This window comes from Macaca mulatta, chromosome 1 (genome assembly GCF_049350105.2).
Source record: "Macaca mulatta isolate MMU2019108-1 chromosome 1, T2T-MMU8v2.0, whole genome shotgun sequence".
Classification (NCBI taxonomy): Eukaryota; Metazoa; Chordata; class Mammalia; order Primates; family Cercopithecidae; genus Macaca; species Macaca mulatta.
This window is the reverse complement of record NC_133406.1, coordinates 86183040-86202195: the sequence shown is the minus strand read 5'-3', so window position 1 is coordinate 86202195 and position 19156 is coordinate 86183040. Positions and strand designations below refer to the sequence as shown.

The 19156-nt window shown below is 47.8% G+C and overlaps 1 pseudogene; it reads left to right on the top strand.

Annotated features, from left to right (window-relative positions):
* Positions 1 to 3868: 3868 nt before the first annotated feature.
* Positions 3869 to 4433, top strand: LOC144329852 (large ribosomal subunit protein uL23 pseudogene; annotated as a pseudogene).
* The last annotated feature ends 14723 nt before the right edge of the window (positions 4434 to 19156 follow it).

Sequence of the window (19156 nt, the reverse complement as noted above, 5' to 3'; positions counted from 1 at the left end):
GCTGGTCAGTTCCCACATGGCTCAACACCAAAATGCTTGAGTCTTCCAATTAAAAAGAAAACAAAACATAAAAAACTACCACCTTCTTCCCTGCAATTTCTTCCTCTCCTGAGAGGCTGCATTAAAGCGTTTGTGATGCCAGTCCTTCAGGAAAGCAGTTTTGGGTACCTGCTCTGACCCCTGTCCAGTGTGGGTTGTACTGAACTCATCCTCGTTGTCCCTGTCTGTGTGTTTTCCCATCTCACAGGGCCCCCAACTCTGATCGCCAGAGTAGGCCTGGGACCTGCCTGAAAGAGTCTCTAGTTTCCTGCATGCCACTCACCAAGCGTCAGCTGCAGTGGGATGCTGGCCATATCTGTCTCACTGCTGCCTAGTGGCAGCTGCTTCTGGGCAGGCGGCTGGGAACACCAAGTCCAGGGCACCACCTGGCTTCCAGACCCTGGACCCAGCAGCCACCCCTCGTGGAGCTGCCCTTGGGCCCCAGACCATCTTTGTTGCCCAGTGGGCTGTGCCCTCAGCCCACTCATGGCCCTGAGTGGGCCCTACTGGTCACTGGCTGGCCAGGCCCAGGTTTCTCCTGTCAAGATAACAAACTAGCCCAAAGCATTGTGGCCGGTGGGCCTGTGGGGCTGAGGTGAGAGCCAGGCTTCCCAGACAGCAGGTATCTGGTGAACAGGCTAGACCTGGCTTCTGGGCCTTCGCCACCCACCGAGGGCCAGCGGAGGGTCAGGAGGGGTCAGGGAGGAGTTCAGGTGGTGAGTCAGGGAAGGGTCAATGGAGGGTCAGGAGGAATCAAGGATGAGTCAGCTGCTGGGTCAGCTGGTGGGTCCATGGTGGGCACGTGTGGCCACTGAGACACAGGCTGTCCTGGCCATGCCATAGAGAAAGGTGGGCTGGAATGGTGATCCCAATGGGAGTGCCTCAAATGAGCCAGGCCTGTTTAGCGTATCCTGAATATTCACTACCTATTGTATACTTAGTGTTGTCCTGAATATTTAGTGCCTCTTGCATATCTAGTCATCCTAGATACCTAAGCCTCGTGTTTATTTATCTTAATATTTAGTGCCTCTTGTATACTTAGGGATCATTAACATCTAACATGTACTGCATCTTGTATATATAGTGGTCATAAGTATTCAGTGCCTCTCATAAATTTAGCAATCCTGAATATTTAGTGCTTCTTGTATAGTTAGTGATCATGAATATTTAGTGCCTCTTGTACAACTAGTCACCTTGAATATTTAATATTTAGTGTACTTTGTATACCTAGTGAGCATGAACACTTTGCCTCTCATACATTTACCAATCCTGGATTTTCAATGTCTCTAATGTATTTAGTGATCCTGAATATTTAGTGCTTCTTGTATATTTTGTGATCATTAATATTTAGTTTCTCCTATGTGTTTAGCGATCCTCAATATTTAGTGTCTGTGGTATATATATATATTTTTTTTTTCTTTTTTTTTTTTTGAGATGGAGTCTCGCTCTGTCATCCAGACTGGAGTGCAGTGGCACGATCTCCGCTCACTGTAAGCTCCGCCCCCCCAGTTCATGCCATTCTCCTGCCTCAGCCTCCTGAGTAGCTGGGACTACAGGCATCCGCCACCATGCCCAGCTATTATTTTTTGTATTTTTAGTAGAGATGGGATTTCACTGTGTTCGCCAGGATGGTCTCGATCTCCTAACCTCGTGACCCGCCCTCCTCGGCCTACCAAAGTGCTGAGATTACAGGCATGAGCTACCGCGCCCGGCCTGTTTTGTGATCATTAATATTTAGTTCCTCCTATGTGTTTAGTGATCCTGAATATTTAGTGTCTCTGGTATATTTTACGACTATGAATACTTAGTGCCTTTCTGTTGTATATTTAGTGATCCTGCACATTAAGTGGCACTTGTGTACTTAGCAATCATCAATGTTTAGTGCCCTGAGGCCCCTGAGGCCTTCTGTTTACTCACTATCTCCTGCATATTCAGTATTTTGGTCCTGCCACCGCCTCTGCCTTTGAGACCCACAAACTCTACTTATGACTTATCTCTGGATCTTGTACTCCAGCCTCCAGAGCTGTGAGCCCTAAACCCTATTGTCTTTAACTTTCCCAGGCTGTGGTGTTTTGTTACAGCAGCCTGCATGGACAACTTTCATTTGTCTATTTTACTTAACTGAGTGACCAGAGAAGGATGGAGCCATTCCCGGGCTGGGGATGACTGAGGGAAGTCTCAGTGTTTGGGTGGGGCTGGGGCATGGAGAACCTTCTGTGGGATTCTCTGCAGGGTGGTCAGGCCCCTTGAACAGATGTGAGTATCAAGTGGGTGAGTATGAGCCTGGAGCTCTGGGAAACATCCACAGTCCATGGCTTGTGGTCACTCAAGTCGTGGTTTGGATGAGCTCATGGGAAAAAGGAAGTGTCAGGGTGGAGCCCACAGGACCTGTGGTGAGAGGTCCCCCCACCCTGGCACACACGGCCTTGGAGCTGTCCCTCAGCACACCACACCAGGTTGGCCTGCTGACTTGCTGTGACCCCCAGCGTGTGGCCCGAGGGACAGTGAGCAGCTTCCAGGCGAGGCCCCAGGGGGCCTTGGCCCCACCACCAACCCACTGCTGAGTCACTGATGACCCCTTCTTAATGCTCTGACTGACCCCTCCTAACCCTCCCTGACCCCTCAGCTGACCCCTCCTGACCCTTTGGGTGACCCCTCATTTCTCCTCCCTGACCCAGCCCTAACCCCTCCTGACCTTCCACTGACCCTTTCCTGACTCACCAGCTAACCCATCCCTGACCTTCTGGCTGACCCCTCCTGCTCTTGCACCTGAGCCCTGGTCTTCGTAAGCAGGACTTTATCTGGGAAAAGTCTGACAGCAGAGAGAGACAACACCTATGGACACCTGACCCCAGGATAGGAGGTGGAGAGGGGTAAGTTGACTCGCCTAGCATAGGTGTGACACCCTTACTCTAAAATTGTCTGTGAGCCCTTCCATGCCACGACCTGTAGCTTCAAGGTGACTTTTCATGAGTCCCTCAGGCACAGCAGCTGTTGGAGGCGACCCCAAGGCAAGGGAGCCCAGACACACTACTTTCCATCCAATCACCACTTTACCTCCCTTCGTGGCACTGAGTGGGTGACTGTCACATCACTCCCGCCATAAGCCAAGCTCTGGGATGGCAGGAGAAACCCCTCCTGGCTGCATTCTCAAGGACACCTGGACAGCGGATAAGTGCAACCAGTGGGACTATCCCTGCAGGTGTGCGGGGCAGCATGCTTGTGCATGATAGACTTGCCATCATCATATTTGTTTTGTTTTCAAGACAAGGTCTCATTCTGTTGCCCAGGCTGAAGTGCAGTGCAGTGGCAACAATCACAGCTCACTGCTTTCTCAACCTCAAGCGATCCTCCCACTTCAGCCTCCTGAGTAGCTGGGACTACAGGCAGGCTCCCCAAACCTGGGTAGTTTTTTGTATTTTTTGTAGAGACAGTGGTTTCACCATATTGCCCAGGCTGGTCTCCAACATCTGTGCTCATGCATTCAAAGGCCCTGGACTCCCAATTACAGGCATGAGCCACTGTGCCTGCCCCTATCATCACAGTTATAAAACTATCACATTTCCAACCCCAGGAGCTTTACCCACACAGTCTCAAAGCCCTTGCTTCTTGGAAGGCCTCACAGGGCCCTACAAAGAAAAGCCCCACTCTCTTTGTTGTTGAGAATGCTTTATTGGTCCCTTTTTATTTTTTCCCAGCTTCATTAAGGTACTGTTACCAGAAAGGGGGCTCAATCAAGACCCCAAGAGAGGGTTCTTGGATCTCATGCAAGAAAGAATTCGGGGCAGATGCATAAAGTGAAAGCAAGATTATTAATAAAGTAAAGGAGCTTTTCACAAGATGGCACTGAAAGCAAAGAAGGAAGCTCCTGCCCCTCCTAAAGCCGAGGAAAAAGCAAAGGCTTTGAAGGCCAAGAAGACAGTGTTGAAAGGTGTCCATAACCACATACAAAAAAAGAAGATCCACATGTCACCCACCTTCTGGTGGCCCAAGACACTGAGACTCCAGAGGCATCCCAAATATCCTCGGCAGAGTGTCCCCAACAAGCTTGACTACTGTGCTATCATCAAGTTTCCGCTGACCACTGAGTATGCCATGAAGAAGATAGAAGACAACAACACACTTGTGATCACTGTGGATGTTAAAGCCAACAAGCACCAGATCAAACAGGCTGTGAAGAAGCTCTGTGACATTAACGTGGCCAAGGTCAACACCTTCATCAGCCTGATGGAGAGCATATGTTCGACTGGCTCCTGATTACGATGCTTTGGATGTTACCAACAAAATTGGGATCATCTAAACTGAGTCCAGCTGGCTAATTCTAAATATATATATATATCTTTTCACCATTAAAAAAAAAGGAAGAAAGGAATAAAAGAATGGCTATTCCATAGGCAGAGCAGCCCTGAGGACTACTGGTTGGCCACCTTTATGGTCATTTCTTGATTATATGCTAAACAAGGGGTGGATCATTCATGTGTTTCCCAGGAAAGGGGTAAGCATTTCTTGGACCTGAGGGTTCCTTACCTTTATAGACCATGTAGGGAAACTTTCTGATGTTTCCATGGCATTTGTAGATTGTCATGACACTAAGGGGGGAGTATCTTTTACTTATAATTAATGTATTATAATGAGCAGTGAGGACGACCAGAGGTCACATTAGTCCCCATCTTGGTTTTGGTGGGATTTGGCTGCCTTCTTTACCACATGCTGTTTCATCAGCAAGGTCTTTGTGACCTATATCTTGTGCCAACCTCCTATCTCATCCTATAACTTAGAATGTCTAACCTCCTGGGAATGCAGTCCAGCAGGTCTCAGCCTTATTTTACCCAGCCCCTGTTCAAGATGGAGTTGCTCTAACTCAAATGCCTCTGACAGTATGATCCACAAATAAAGCTCATACATATTCAAGGTGCACAGCATGATGTCTTGGTACATGTCACATGGTGAAATGATTACCACAGTCGAGTCAATTAACACACCCATCACTTCATGTGGTTACCTGTGTGTGTGTGCATGTGTCTGTGTGTGTGCATGTGTCTGTGTGTGCAGTGACAACATGTAAGATCTACTCAGTTAATTTCATGTCCATGATATATTATTAACCAGAGTCTCCATGCTGTGCTTCAGGTCTCCAGAACTACTTGTCTTATAACTGAAGCTTTGCACTCCTCCTCACCCAGCCCCCGACTTTTTCAGACTCCATATATAAGATGGCTCATGCAGTATTATTTGTCTTTCTGTGCCTGGCTTATTTCACTTAGCATAATGTCCTCTGGGTTCATCCATGTTGTTGACATGGTTTCCTTCTTTTTCAGACCTGAATAATTTTCATTATTATAGTATAGTATAGCATGTAACAATAATATCTATACCACATTTTCTTTATTCATTCACGGATGGACATTCAGGTTGTTTCTGTATCTCAGCTATTGTGAATAGTGCTGTAATGAACATGGGAATACAAGTATCTCTTTATGACAGTGATTCTATTTCCTTTGGGCAAATACTCAGAAGTGAGATGGCTAGATCAACAAAATTAAAAGGCAACCTATGGATGGATGAAAACATTTGCAGACCATACATCTGGTAAGGGGTCAATACCCAAAATATATAAGAGCTCGTACAACTTAATAGTAAAAACGAAACAAAACAAGGACCGAATAACCTAACTTTAAAAATAGAAAAAGGACCTAAATAGGCATTTCTCCCAAGAAGACAGACATATGGCCAACAGGTATATCAATAGGTGTTCAACATTACTAGTCAAGGAGGGCCCATGCGGTGGCTCATGCCTGTAATCCCAGAGGCTGAGATGGGAGGATTGCTAGAGCCCAGGATTTGGAGACCGGCCTGGGCAACATAGGAAGACTCCCTCTCTACAAAAAAAAAAATTTTAAATCGGCGGCGCGTGGTGGTTCCTGTGGTCCCATCTAGTCCAGAGGCTGAGAAGGGAGTATCCCTTGAGCCGGGGAAGTCTAGGCTGCAGTGAGTCGAGATTGCACCACTGCACTCCAGCCTGGGCCACAGAGGGAGATCCTGTCGCAAAAAAAAAAAAAAAAAATTCAGGAAAATGCAAATCAGAATCAGAATGAAATGTCTCCGAACACCTGATAGAATGGCTACTATCAAAAAGACAAGAGACAACAAGTGTTGGTCACAATGTGGAGACAAGGGATCCTTCACACACTGTTGAGGGGAACGTAAACTGGTGCAGCCATCACGGAAAACAGGACGGAGGTTCCTCCAAAAACTCAAAACAAGGTCCAGTCTTTCTGAGGCCCCCTTCTGCTTGCCTGTGACCACCCTTCTTCCAACCCTCCAGCTCCAGGTCCCCTCTACTGCTCTTAGAGGCGGCGTCTTCGCACTCTGGGCCTTACGGCGTTTGCTCCTCCAGGTTTGCTCTCCAACTGCAGCCTTACCTGTCCTGCGCGACCACCGGCCTCCTGGTGTCCTCTGCCTATAGTGGAAACCCCTCCAACACTGTGCCATCACCTCCGTTTACTCTCACCGCCTCCTCCACTTAATTGCAAGCTCCAGGGAGGCATGTTTTCATCTGATGCGTTCACCCCAAGTACTAACAGCTATGCCTGGCACATAGTAGATGCTAAATGGATATTTGATGAACTTAAAAACAAAATTCAAACGATTCCTTTCCTCTCTGGTCAATGGAAGACGGAGAAGGAATGAAATTGAACTCCAATAGGCAAAACAAAGGGCGGGAGGGTGGTGTGCTGACCGCCTCCTCCCGCACCCCGCTGGGCCCCAACCCACCCCGCCCGGCCCCCACGGGATCCTTTTCTACAAGGGTGAGAGGAGCTGACTCCGGTTTGGACTGGAAAAAAGTTTCCAAGAAAATAAAATTAGTGGCCCAAGCACATACCCCTCCTCCGCCCCGCGCAGGCTCTGAGATGCGTTCCAGCAATTGCCCAGGGACTTGGAGGGAGCGGGCATTTTCAGGGTCACAGAGGCCATCTGGGGAGAAAGGGTGCGGCTGTTTTGCTGAAATGTGAAAAGAGATGTCATTTGGAGCCCTGGACGCCATTTCCGGCTGGCTACCTGAGGTTGCGTGCAAGGGGCGGGTCCTTAGGCATGAAAATGACCCGCCCGGCCGCAAAGGCGCACAGGCCCAGGGCCGCAGAGCCCCTCCAAGCCGGGATCGGTCTTGGAGACCTGCGCGATGCAGCAGACAGCGGGACTGCGGGGCGCTGCAGTGCAGGCTGTACAGCTGCAGAGGAGCCGGGAATACAGGGGTGCGGGGCGCAGGGATGCCGGGCGCCGGGGACGGTCACTGTTGCTTTCTACTGGGTTGTGCAGGCTCAGGTTCCCAGGGCTGGGTGGTTGCTACTCTGCATAAAACGCTAAGACTTTGAGGCCCTTATTCATTCTAGGGGACGTCTCCCAGTTGGTCAATTCAAAACCTCTGGGCCAGGTTGCGTTGGTTGCAGATTCCACCCTCTGAGTCTCCGTACGCTGCCGCTGCAGCTGCCTCGGGTCTGCTCCTCCTCCGGGGTCAGAACCTCCGATGCTCTCCTAGTTTTACAAGCGTTAAGTCACTGGTTTCTCGCAGCATCGCGTGTTCCCTAGATACATGGGCTGAGGCTTATTCTTCCTGAAAGTGAGGCTTTTTTCCCTTGGGCTTTCCAGAGCCAGCCCGCGTGGGGAGTGACGAGTGACAGGCGCCTTTGTTCTGGGCTTGCATGGGTGGGACGTGCCCCCTCCTCAGCACTCAGCCCGGGCGAGCCTGGCCCGCCCATCGCCCCTTCTCAAGTGCATTTGTCCCGGGTTCTCGACTTGGTTCACTCTTTCCTGCTTACACAGATACACACACACACCCAGACCTAAACTTTATATAAACAGACATGAACTTAAAGAAACAAAACCCCCATTATGTGTCAACGCGATCCTTTTAAACAAAATCAATAAAAATTCAACACGATGTTATTTCCATACTTTTGTTGTCTTATTATTAGAAACGTGTATGTTAACTTTCCTCCTTTTATAAATGAGACATGTTCTAATTAACCATTTGTATGGTTGTTTTTAATGCTCAAATGGTCACACTGCAGGCCCAGGGAGGTATTTTGAAAACGCTGCTGTCCTTTTGGGGTCACCCTGATTGTTGGAAGCATCTTTGCTTTTGTTTTTGCTTTGTTTTTGTTTTGCTGAGACGGGGTCTAGCTCTGCCGCCTAATCAAGCTCACTGTGGCCTCAAAACTCCTGGCTCAAGCGATCCTCCGGCCTCAGGCTCCCAAGTAGCTGGTACTACAGGTGAGCACCACAGCGCCTAATTGGTTTTGGTTTTGTGTGTGTGTGTGCGTGTGTGCATGTTTTTGTTTTTTTTGTTTGTTTTTGTTTTGTTTTTTGTTTTGTTTTGTAGACGGAGTCTCCCTGTATTGCCCAGGATGGCCTTGAACTCCTGGGCTCAAGCCGTCCTCTAACCTCAGCCTCCCAAAGTGCTGGGATTACAGTTGTGAGCCACTGGCACCCGGTTCATCTTTGCTTTCTGACAGCAAAAAGTTATTTCAGACCTACCATGGGTGTTTTGTTTTGTTTTTAGTTTTTGGTTTTTTTGATTCCAGATATGGACTTAACTGCACTCCAAGGAGTTTATGTTGCTCTTCATGAAAATTAGTATTATAGACAAAATTGAAGCTGGGAATTAGCTGCTTTTGTCTCTCATTTTCACTGTTCTCTCTCTCTTTTTTTTTTTAGACAGAGTCTCACCCTGTCTCCCAGGCTGGAGTGCAATGGCACAATCTCGGCTCACTGCAACCTCTGCCTCCTGGGTTCAAGCGATTCTCCTGCCTCAGCCTCCCAAGTAGCTGGGACTACAGGCACTGCGTCACCATGCCTGGCTAATTTTTTGTATCTTTAGTAGAAATGGGGTTTCACAATGTTGGCCGGGCTGGTCTCGAACCCCTGACCTTGTGATCTGCCTGCCTCAACCTCCCAAAGTGCTGGGATTACAGGCGTGAGCCACCACGCCTGGCCACTGTTCTCTTTTTTTAATGATGGTGTAGATGTCTACCCTGTGGAGATATATTGATCTTCAAAATCACCGTGATAGTACAGTTATTATGGAAAATATTATTAAATTCAAAATAGAACTCCCAAATGATACAGCAACCCCACTGCTAGGGATATATCTAAAGGAAATAAAATCCGTATCCAGAAGAGAGATCTGCACCATGTTCACTGCAGCACCATTTACAATAACTAAGACATGGAGCTAACCTATGTATCCATTGTCGGATGAATGGGTAAAGAAAATGTGGTACATATGCACAATGAAATACTATTCCGGCCTTAAAACATAATGAAATTCCCTCATTTGGGACAACAGGGGTGAAATGAGAACATTATGTTAAGTGAAATTAGCCAGATATAGAAAGACAAACACTGCATAATCTCACTTCTATGTGGAATCTAAAGAGGTTGATATCATAAAGCAGAGAGTGGAATGATGGTCACCAGGGTCTGGGGGCTAGAGACGCTGACTAAAGGGCATGCAATTTCAGCAACACAGGAGAAGTCAGTTCAAGACATCTAATGTGCAACACAGTGACTATAATTCACAGCAATGTAGTACATGAAAATTCCTAAGAGAGCAGATTTTAGGTGTTGTCACCACAAATAAATATGTGAGGCAATGTCTGTTAATTAGCTTGATTTAGCCATTCCCCAATCCATATTCCAAATATAATACATATTTCAAAACATCAGCTTGTATACCATATGTACAATTTTTGTCAGTTTAAAGAAATAAAGAAGAAAAAAGTCACCATGATCATTGGTAGTCCTTCCATGATAATGCTGATGCCTCATCCTCGAGTGAGGACATTTGTTTCAGTCACTTCAAGCTGCTATGACAAAACAGAGACTGGGCAATTTGTATACAGTAGAATTTTTGCTCACAGTCTGAAGGCTGAAAGTTCAAGATGAAGGTGTCAGCAGGGCTGGGGTCTGGTGAAGGTCCTCTTCTGGGCTGTAGAGGGCAGGCTTGTGGTTGCAACCTCATGTGATGGAAGGGGTAAGGCAGCTCTCTGGGGTCCCTTTTACAGGGGCCCTAATCCCATCAGTGAGGGCTCCACCCTGATGACCGAAGGCCCAACCTCCTATGCCATCCTCACATTGAGGGTTGGAGCTTCCACAGATAAGTTTGGGCTGGGGACACAAATGTCACAGGAAAGGGGTCCCAATCCAAACCCCAAAAAAGGGTTACTGGATCTGGTGCAAGAAAGAATTTGAGGCAAATCCATAGAGTAAAGTGAAAGCACATTTATTAAGAAAGTAAAGGAATAAAAAAATGACTAATTTATAGGCAGAGCAGCGGCATGGTCTGCTGGTTGCCCATTTTTATGTTTATTTCTTGATTATATGCTAAATAAGGTGGGGATTATTCATGAGTTTCCCAGGAAAGGTGTGGGCACTTCCCAGAGCTGAGGGTTGTTCCCCTTTTTAGACCATATAGGGTACCTTCCAGATGTTGCCATGGCATTTATAAACTGTCATAGCACTGATGGGAGTGTAGCAGTGAGGATGACCAGAGGTCACTCTCATCGCTATCTTGGTTTTGGTGGGTTTGGGGTGGCTTCTCTACTGCAACCCGTTTTATCAGCAGCATCTTTATGACCTGTATCTCGTGCTAACCTCCTATTGCATCCTGTGAATTAGAATGCCTTAACCTCCTTAATCTCCTGGGAATGCAGCCCAGCAGGTCTCAGCCTTATTTTACCCAGCCCCTATTCAAGATGGAGTTGCTCTGGTTCACACGTCTCTGACACAAACATTTAGGCCAAAGCAACGTTGTGGAAAGAAAGGAAAGACATTTCTGAAAACAAATGTGTGGTTCTGCCTGATGGTTCCGGTGAATCTTCCGCACTTGCTATGACAAGCAATTCAAGGAAAATAATACGTGAGAGTTGTTTTATGAAAAATGCTGCAACTTTGGCATTGTTGCTACTGCAGTTTGGGCCCAAGGTCTTGCAGATTGGGGTTTCACCCTCCTCATTTCACATAAACCCAGGGCCAGCCTTCACTGGATGCTAATTGGCATATCTACAAATAGGCCAGCCGGTCTGTGTCTCCTGATTTAGAGACTGTAAACTAAAAATAAAATCCTAAGCACCCCCAACCAACTGCACAGACACTCTATTGGTAAAAGGGACCCCATAGAACCTTAAAAACTGAGTTTTTGGCCATGATAGGATGGGAGTCAGACACATCTCATTATACCCCTTTCTGTTGAGGTTTAGACACAACTGACAGCATTCATGTTAACATAGAGACAGTCCAGGTGAGATTAAGAGAATTTTTTTAAAAAACATAGACACAGGATGGAGTCTTTGTGGCAATAAGTTGCCAAATTGTAAACAAGACCTAAGGGTTAAGTCAGCACCCTACACTTAAAGAATAAACCATGTTCTCACTGCTGCAAGGGTTTTCTTGTACTCCAGCAGCTAAAGAACCACCAGCCTCCAGCTAAGCAATATTAAGACAATTGCAGCTTACCCAGCTCACAGTGGCTGACTCTCTGACCCCCTGCTCCACCAGCCATGACGGCAGCATTCACTGGACAAGACACGACTTCAAGAGCTTTCTCCTGATGAGAGACCACAACCTTGGGCTAGTCCTGGCCAGTTTACAGAGGCTGTGCACTTGAGCACCTTTGAGTCTTTGAAAGACCTAATTGGAATACATTTACATGTGAAGCCTCCAACCCAAGATAAGCATGCATCACATGTCATGTGTATGTGTGTTCTGTGAACATATGTGAGGGCCGCCCTCACGGATCTCCATAGCCTTCCCATAGGCTGTGGAATATGTGTGTTTGGCAAAGCCAAACAAGCACAGAGCTCCTGCCCCAACTCCTCCCTTCCCCAAAGTGCCTGGGCTTGGTTGGGTTTGGCTGAGGCTGCGCTTCCCTGCCCAAGGGATGGCCACCTTGCAGGCTGTAACCCTTTACAAGAAATGAAATCTGCATTTCCAATTTATAGATCCTGTGCTTTTTTCAGTTAACACAAAGATAAAGCTGGACATTAAAGCAGTGAAAACAGATTTCCATTCAGTGCCAGCTGCAGTCAGTACAGAGCTGCCTCCATTCTAATTTGTGCAGGGGTAGTGGGGTGTCTTAAAGGGAAGGAGATGGGGTGAGCAAGGGCTCTGTGCCAATCAGATGAGACCATCTGCGTCTGCTAACCAGCTAGGCCCAAAGTCAGGATTCTACCTACTAGCAGAGACTGAGGCCTTCTCCCTCCTGGTTTCAAAGGAATGGCTCTTGAGGAGCCACTGCTGGATTGTAGGAGATACATGGACATCTCAAAGCGCCAGAGGAAGCATTCCCAGTTGTGAGCTGGTTTCAGTAAATGCTCTAGGAAAGGAAGAGCCTGGACCAGTCTTCAGGCATTGGCTGGAATAGAGTGCCAAATTCCTGCCACAGCTGCTATGGTCTGAATATTTGTGTCCTCTGATGCAGAAAAAAAACAACTGTTTTTCCTCTGATCTCACAACACAACAACGAACACAGAAGACATCTGTGACCAAACGTGTAAGGATTTCTCCCTATCAGCAAGCAAGCAACCAACCAACGTTGTAGTGGGCACCAGTTAGGTGTCCTTGAATCCAATTTAATTCTGACTCCAGCCAGGCACAGTGGCTCATGCCTTGGTAAACCCAGCTTTGGGAGGCAGAGGTGGGAGGGAATTGCTTGAGCCCAGGAATTGGAGACCAGTCTGGGCAACATAGAAAGACTCTGTCTCTACAAGAATAAAACAAGTAGGTGAGCATGGTGGTGCACGCCTGTAGTCCCAGCTACTCAGGAGGCTGAAGTAGGATCGCTTGAGCCCAGGAGTTCCAGGCTGCAGTGAGCTAGGGTATCACCACTGCTCTCCAGCCTCAGCAACAGAGCAAGACCCCATCTCAAAATAATCATAACAATTTAAAAAAAACTAAATAAATAAACAAATTCAGACAGTATCTACCTGGAGATTGCATCAGATCCCATAGGTTGAGGGCTCAGTCCCCAAGGATGCCTCCATGGACACCATGGGCAAGTCCAAGCCTCCAGAACTTCTGACGAGCTGTAAGTTGGGGTTCCCACGACCCCCTCTTTAAGCTTGATTAATTTGTTAGAGCGGCTCATAAAACTAGAGAAACACTTACTTACATTTACCTGTTTATTTAAAAAATAGCTTAAGGCTACAAATAACCAGATGAAGGGATGCAGAGGGAGAGGTCTGCAAAGGTCCAAGCACAGGACCTTCTGACCCAGGGGAGTTGGGCTGCGCCACCCTCCCAGCCTGCAAATGAATTCTCCCTCACCCTTCCTGCAAGCCCCCACGTGCTGAGCCCTCCAGAAGCCCCCAAAACCCATCCCTTTGGGCCTTTTATGAAGACCTCATTGGATGGACATGATAGAAGACAGCTGTGTAGAAATGTGACCGGACAGAAAGTGTGTGATGTAACCCCAACAGACTGAGCGGGGAACCCCAGCAGACCCCATGTATTCAGACTCTTCTTGGCCTCTCTGGGCAGCATCCTTCCTCCTGGGTATGGGGCAGGACCCTCTCTGAACTGGGAGTCTTATGACCCACAGTCAGAAAAGGGAAGTCAGAAAATGTCCTTATGGCCAGGTCCAAGACAGAAAGGTGGGGAAAGATTACAGTTTTCGTTTCTGTGGCCTGCATGGGGAGCAAAAGGAGTAGGTAAAAGCAGGGTGGGAAAAGATCAGAGAGAGAGGTTCTGTTTCGGAGGCCTGAGCACCCCAACATTCTAACAAATACTGTTGCTGCAGGACGTTTCCTTAGTTCAGCTAGAGAACTCCGGCCTGTGTAGCACCTTCAGCTAAGGCAAAGAGTGAAAGATGCAGAGGAGGGGAGTTACGGGAAGCAGCGGTGGAGAGGGCCGGCGAGTAAGGCCTGGCGTGCAGATTTCACTGGTGCTGTCTCCTGGCTGATAAGGGTCTAAAGTCATCTCACATGATTAAATTGATTCCTTCTTGGTAGAGAGACAAAGACAACTTTGTCCATTTTGTCCTGTTTTTAGGAAAATAGGGGTGAGCAGAAAGCTTTTTTGCATCCGTTGTTTCTCTACAACAGATTATTATTGGCCTTCAGCTCCAAATAATCCTTGTGCCAAAGTGACATCCTTTGGGGAAAGGGTGGCATCCCTTGAGGAGGGTGGCACCTTTTAGAAATGGGGTGGCATCCTTTGGTGGGGTGGCATCCTTTGGTGGGGTGGCATCCTCCTCTGTAGAGTGTGCCATCCTTTGGAGGGGGTGGTATCATTTGGGGAGCGAATGGCACCCTTTGGAGAGGAGGGGGCATCCTTTGGAGGGGGTGGCATCATTTCGGGAGGGGTGGCATCCTTTGGAGATGGGGTGGCATCGTTTGAGGAGGGTTGGCATCCTTTGGAGAGGGGATAGCATCATTTGAGGAGGGGTAGCATCCTTTGGAGAAGGTGTGGCATTTTTGAGGAGAGGTGACATTGTTTGGGGAGGGGTGGCATCTTTTGAAGAGGGTGTGGCATCCTTTGGGGAGGGGTGGCATCCTTTGGGGAGGGTGTGGCATCCTTTGGAGAGGGTGTGGCATCATTTGGGAAGGGTGTGGCATCCTTTGGGGAGGGGTGGCATCCTTTGGGGAGGGGTAGCATCCTTTGGGGAGGGGTGGCATCATTTGGGAAGGAGTGGTATCCTTTGGGGAGGGTGTGGCATCCTTTGGGGAGGCTGTGGCATCCTTTGGAGAGGGTGTGGCATTATTTGGGAAGGGTGTGGCATCCTTTGGGGAAAGGGTGGCATCCTTTGGAGAGGATATTCTATCTTTCAAGAGCAATGTACGTTAAGTGTGGAATGAAGAATAATGAATTATTGTGACAAAGATTTGGGCTCCTTTAGATTTAATATGGTCCAGCTAATGCTGACTTCCCACCTCTTTCAATGGGATGAGTAGCATTCCCTCACTCCTAAACTAAGAATCCCCAAATAAGAGGTGCACTAATTGCACCTGAGCACCTCCCTTTCATTTGGGGGCCCTGTTGCCACTCACAGACCCACAGGCAGGAAAGGCCAATTTGCGGTTGTGGGGTTGTTTGTTGGCAGTTCATCCCTAAATACTGGCTAATGTGGGAATCCAGGTCCCTGATTTAGCACACTAGAGATAATTTAGAAGTCTATAATAAAAAGCTGACATTGTTTTATTATCCCAACTATCCTAAAAGGAACTTTCTTTTATTCACTGGCTATAAAACTCCTTGAAGTTTCAGGTTCTCATTGCTTAACGGCTTGATTTAGGGGCCAAAGTGTACATAAGGCAGATTTTGATATTTACAAAGTGACTCACGGTTTTAACCAAATAGAAATCCAACATATGGCTGACCTGGTCTAGAAAGGAGGTAACATTTGCCTAAGAAATTACCCCCAAAACTTAGCAGCTCCAGACAACGTATATGTATTGTCCCACAGTGTCTGTGTGGCAGTCAGGAATTGCAGTGCTGCCTAGGTGGGGCCTGTGGCCCAGGGGCTGTCAGAAGGCTGCCATCAGCACTGTCCAGGGCTGGAGTCATCTCAGACCTGACTGGGGCAGAACCTGCTCCCAGCCTCTGGCCTGTGACTGTCAGCGGCTTCAAGATCCAGTTTTATTTATTTATTTATTTATTTATTTTGTACTTTATTTAATTTGTGTTTTGAGATGGAGACCCCAGTCTGTCGCCCAGGCTGGAGTGCAGTGGCATGATCTCGGCTCACTGCAACCTCGGCCTCCCAAGTTTAAGCGATTCTTCTGCCTCAGCCTCTCAAGTAGCTGAGATTACAGACATGTCACCACACCCAGCTAATTTTTGTATTTTTAGTAGAGATGGGGTTTCACCATGTTGGCCAGGCTGGTCTCAAACTCCTGACCTCAGGTGATCCACCAGCCTTGGCTTCCCAAAGTGCTGAGATTACAGGCATGAGCCACCGGGCCCGGCCAAGGTCCACTTTTAGACTCATTCCTGTGGGTTTCTGTTCTGGGCTGCACACAGCCTGGCTGCCAGCTTCCCCAGACGGAGCCACCCAGGGAGAGAGGGAGGGAACACCCCGTGAGAAGCCAAGGTCTTTCTATAACCTAATCCCACAAGTGTCATCACTACTGCCAGAACCCACTTATTTAAACCAGTCAGTAAGTCGAGGGGTGTGGACCGCCCACAGGCACAAACACCAGGAGGCAGGAATCCTTCGGGCATCTTAGAGGCAGCTGACCGCAGGGGGATTCCCTCAAAGGCCCATGGCTAGGTTTGTTTGACAACTGTGATCAGGGGTCAATTTTTTTTGTTTGTGGTGATTCTATGAGATCTCACATCTATAGTGACTGTGTGCTATAGGCTAAATTATGTCACACCACAAAATTTACATGAATATTGGAAATAAATATGTCCTGGCCCCCAGCACCTCAGAATGTGACCTTATTTAGAGATAGGGTGTTCACAGAGGTAGCTGAAAGGAGGTCATTAGGGTAGGTCCTAATTCAGTGGGACTGGTGTCCTGATAAAAGGGAAATTTGGACACAGAGACACGCTCAGAAGGAAGACAATGTGAGGAGCCACAGAGAGAAGATGGCCACCTGCAAGCTAAGGAGAGAGGCCTCAGAGGGTATCAGTACTGCCCACAGGGTGATCTGGACTTTCCACCTCCAGGGCTGTATGACAATAAATGGGCTTTGGTTTAACCCACTATATTTGTGGTAACATGTTATGGCAACAATAGAAAATGAACGCAAAGTCTGTTTTAGAGGTAGCCAGAATAGTTTGGGTTAATAGATGCTTCTGGAATTCTTTTTTTTTTTTTTTTTTTGACACGGAGTCTTGCTCTGTCGCCCAGGCTGGAGTGCAGTGGCATTATCTCTGCTCACTGTGACCTCCGCCTCCTGGGTTCAAGCAATTCTCCTGCCTCAGCTTCCTGAGTAGTTGGGATTACAGGTACATGCCACCATGCCCAGCTAAGTTTGGTATTTTTACTAGAGACTGGGTTTCACTATGTTGGCCAGGCTGGTCTTGAACTCCTGACCTCGTGATCCACCCTCCTCGGCCTCCCAAAGTGCTGGAATTACAGGTGTGAGCCACCGCGCCCAGTTGGCTTCTGGAATTCGTAAGAATAGACAGGGCATATCTGAAGCCCTGTCTAGACAATGTTTTTGTTGGTATTATGAATTGATGGTGCACAGTTACTACTAAATACACATAATCTGTGTAAAGAAGGAGAAAGTTACTATATGAGAGCTTCAGCACTCCCCTGACATGAAAAAGAGATGAGCACTTCATCCCTTTTACCTTGCTGTACTCATCCAGGCTGTATCCATTTAGTCCAGTTCCAGGTGAGGATGCTGATTTCTATCAAATAGCCTTTCTGGGATTTCTAAGACTCAAGAGAGAACATAAGATTGCATACTGTGTGTCAATAGTTCAGACTTTCAGAAAGAATGAAATTCCTCATCTGCATTTCCTCCTTTCTATCAAGAATCCCATCGTAGTTACCATGTTTATTATACCATTAAGGAGGAGGAGGGGGTCGGCCCGAGTGCACAAAATCAACAGTCACACTAGGAGCTGGTATTGTCAGCTATTCCCCTTGTTTTTTCATACTAACTTATTTTCTCTCCACATTTTTGTCTTGTAGATTCAGAAATCCCTGCGCCAACTAGAACCCTTTGAAACTAACCCTGACTATCATCAACAAGGAATGTGGCTGCTTCCATAGCATATTTGAAGTACAGAACTCAAGAAAATGCTTCCTACTGATGGAGTTTCCTGCAGAGTGGGCCGGAGAAGTGGGGTGCCAGATGGAAGGGCATATTGGATGGAGAGAGAAGGCATTCTTTCTAACAGTGGGAAACCCTAGTGCACACTGGCTTTGCAAGAGTCTTTGGAGGACAGAGCTCACCATTGCTTTGTGCACTTTTTACCCCCGACCTAGAAGGAGTGCCTGTTCCTGTAAGACCCCCTCTCTGCGCTTACAGTGAGTTTGTGAAAGTTCAGATGGTTTCAGCCTTGCTGCTGCCCAGACTAAGGAGAAATGCCAATTGATAAATTGGACAAGCGATAGCATGTTGTTGGCTGATAGGAGTGCTCCTAGAGATGATGCAACATGACCAACCATGTAGGACCCCCAAATCTCAAAGAACTTTAACAAGAGGACACAAGGCCCATTATTGCCCCAGCTGTACATACAAAACCATGGGCAGAGAGAATGAGGAGACAGAGAACACACACTGATTTACCGAATGCGTGAGGCCTTGACAGACCAGTTCCTTGGGAGGAATGTTTATATCTCACACTTTCTTCAGTTTGCAGAGGAAATCTCTCCTCTTGGGAAGTTTTCAGGGGACATTTTTCTATGGGTCTTGGTCCTTCTGGGGGTTTTAACAACATAGAACACAATGATTGGAGATCGAGAAAATGAACTGTTCGGCTGATCATCTAAAAAGAGCTTTTACATGTAATATAGAGGCTGTTCTCAAGCCTTGCCAGGGGTGGGTGGGTCCGCATTTAGGCAGCCCTGCATTCTGTGCTTCGTGTGAGTGTGCATTTGTTTGCTCAGACACATAGAACCAGGTGGCATCCTGTGCTATGTCTGGGTGGTTTGGGGGCTCAAAGCCCCTGAGAATCTAAAGGCAAAAGCCCTTATGACTGGAAAAGTGAGGTCGCAGACATATGCCCAAAACCTATGAGCCTCTTGGATGCACTCAGAGAACTGGCCAAGCCTGTGCCATGCTCCGCAGAGAGGCCTGGGCAGAGTCATGAGGCAGAAAGGGCTGCTTTGCAGGTGCTCCTGGGGAGGTCGCTGCAGGTGCTCCTGGGGAGGTCGCAGCAGCTGCTGGTAATCCATCATCCGCCCATCATCAGCCCCATTAGCCCTAAGGACACCTGGAGAGTCCCAAGGCTGCCCCTCTCGAGTGAGAGACAGCTCCAGGAAGATCGAACATGTCCAAATCCTCACAGGCAGTTAAACGGTTGAGCAGCATCTGGTCTGGCCAGGTCAGACCCCACATCGTTTACACCAGGGGTGAGCCTGGGTGGACTTCACAGGTGGATGGTCCTAGGGTCCTTCCACATGTCTGACCAGCCAACCAGACCCGATGAGCAGAGA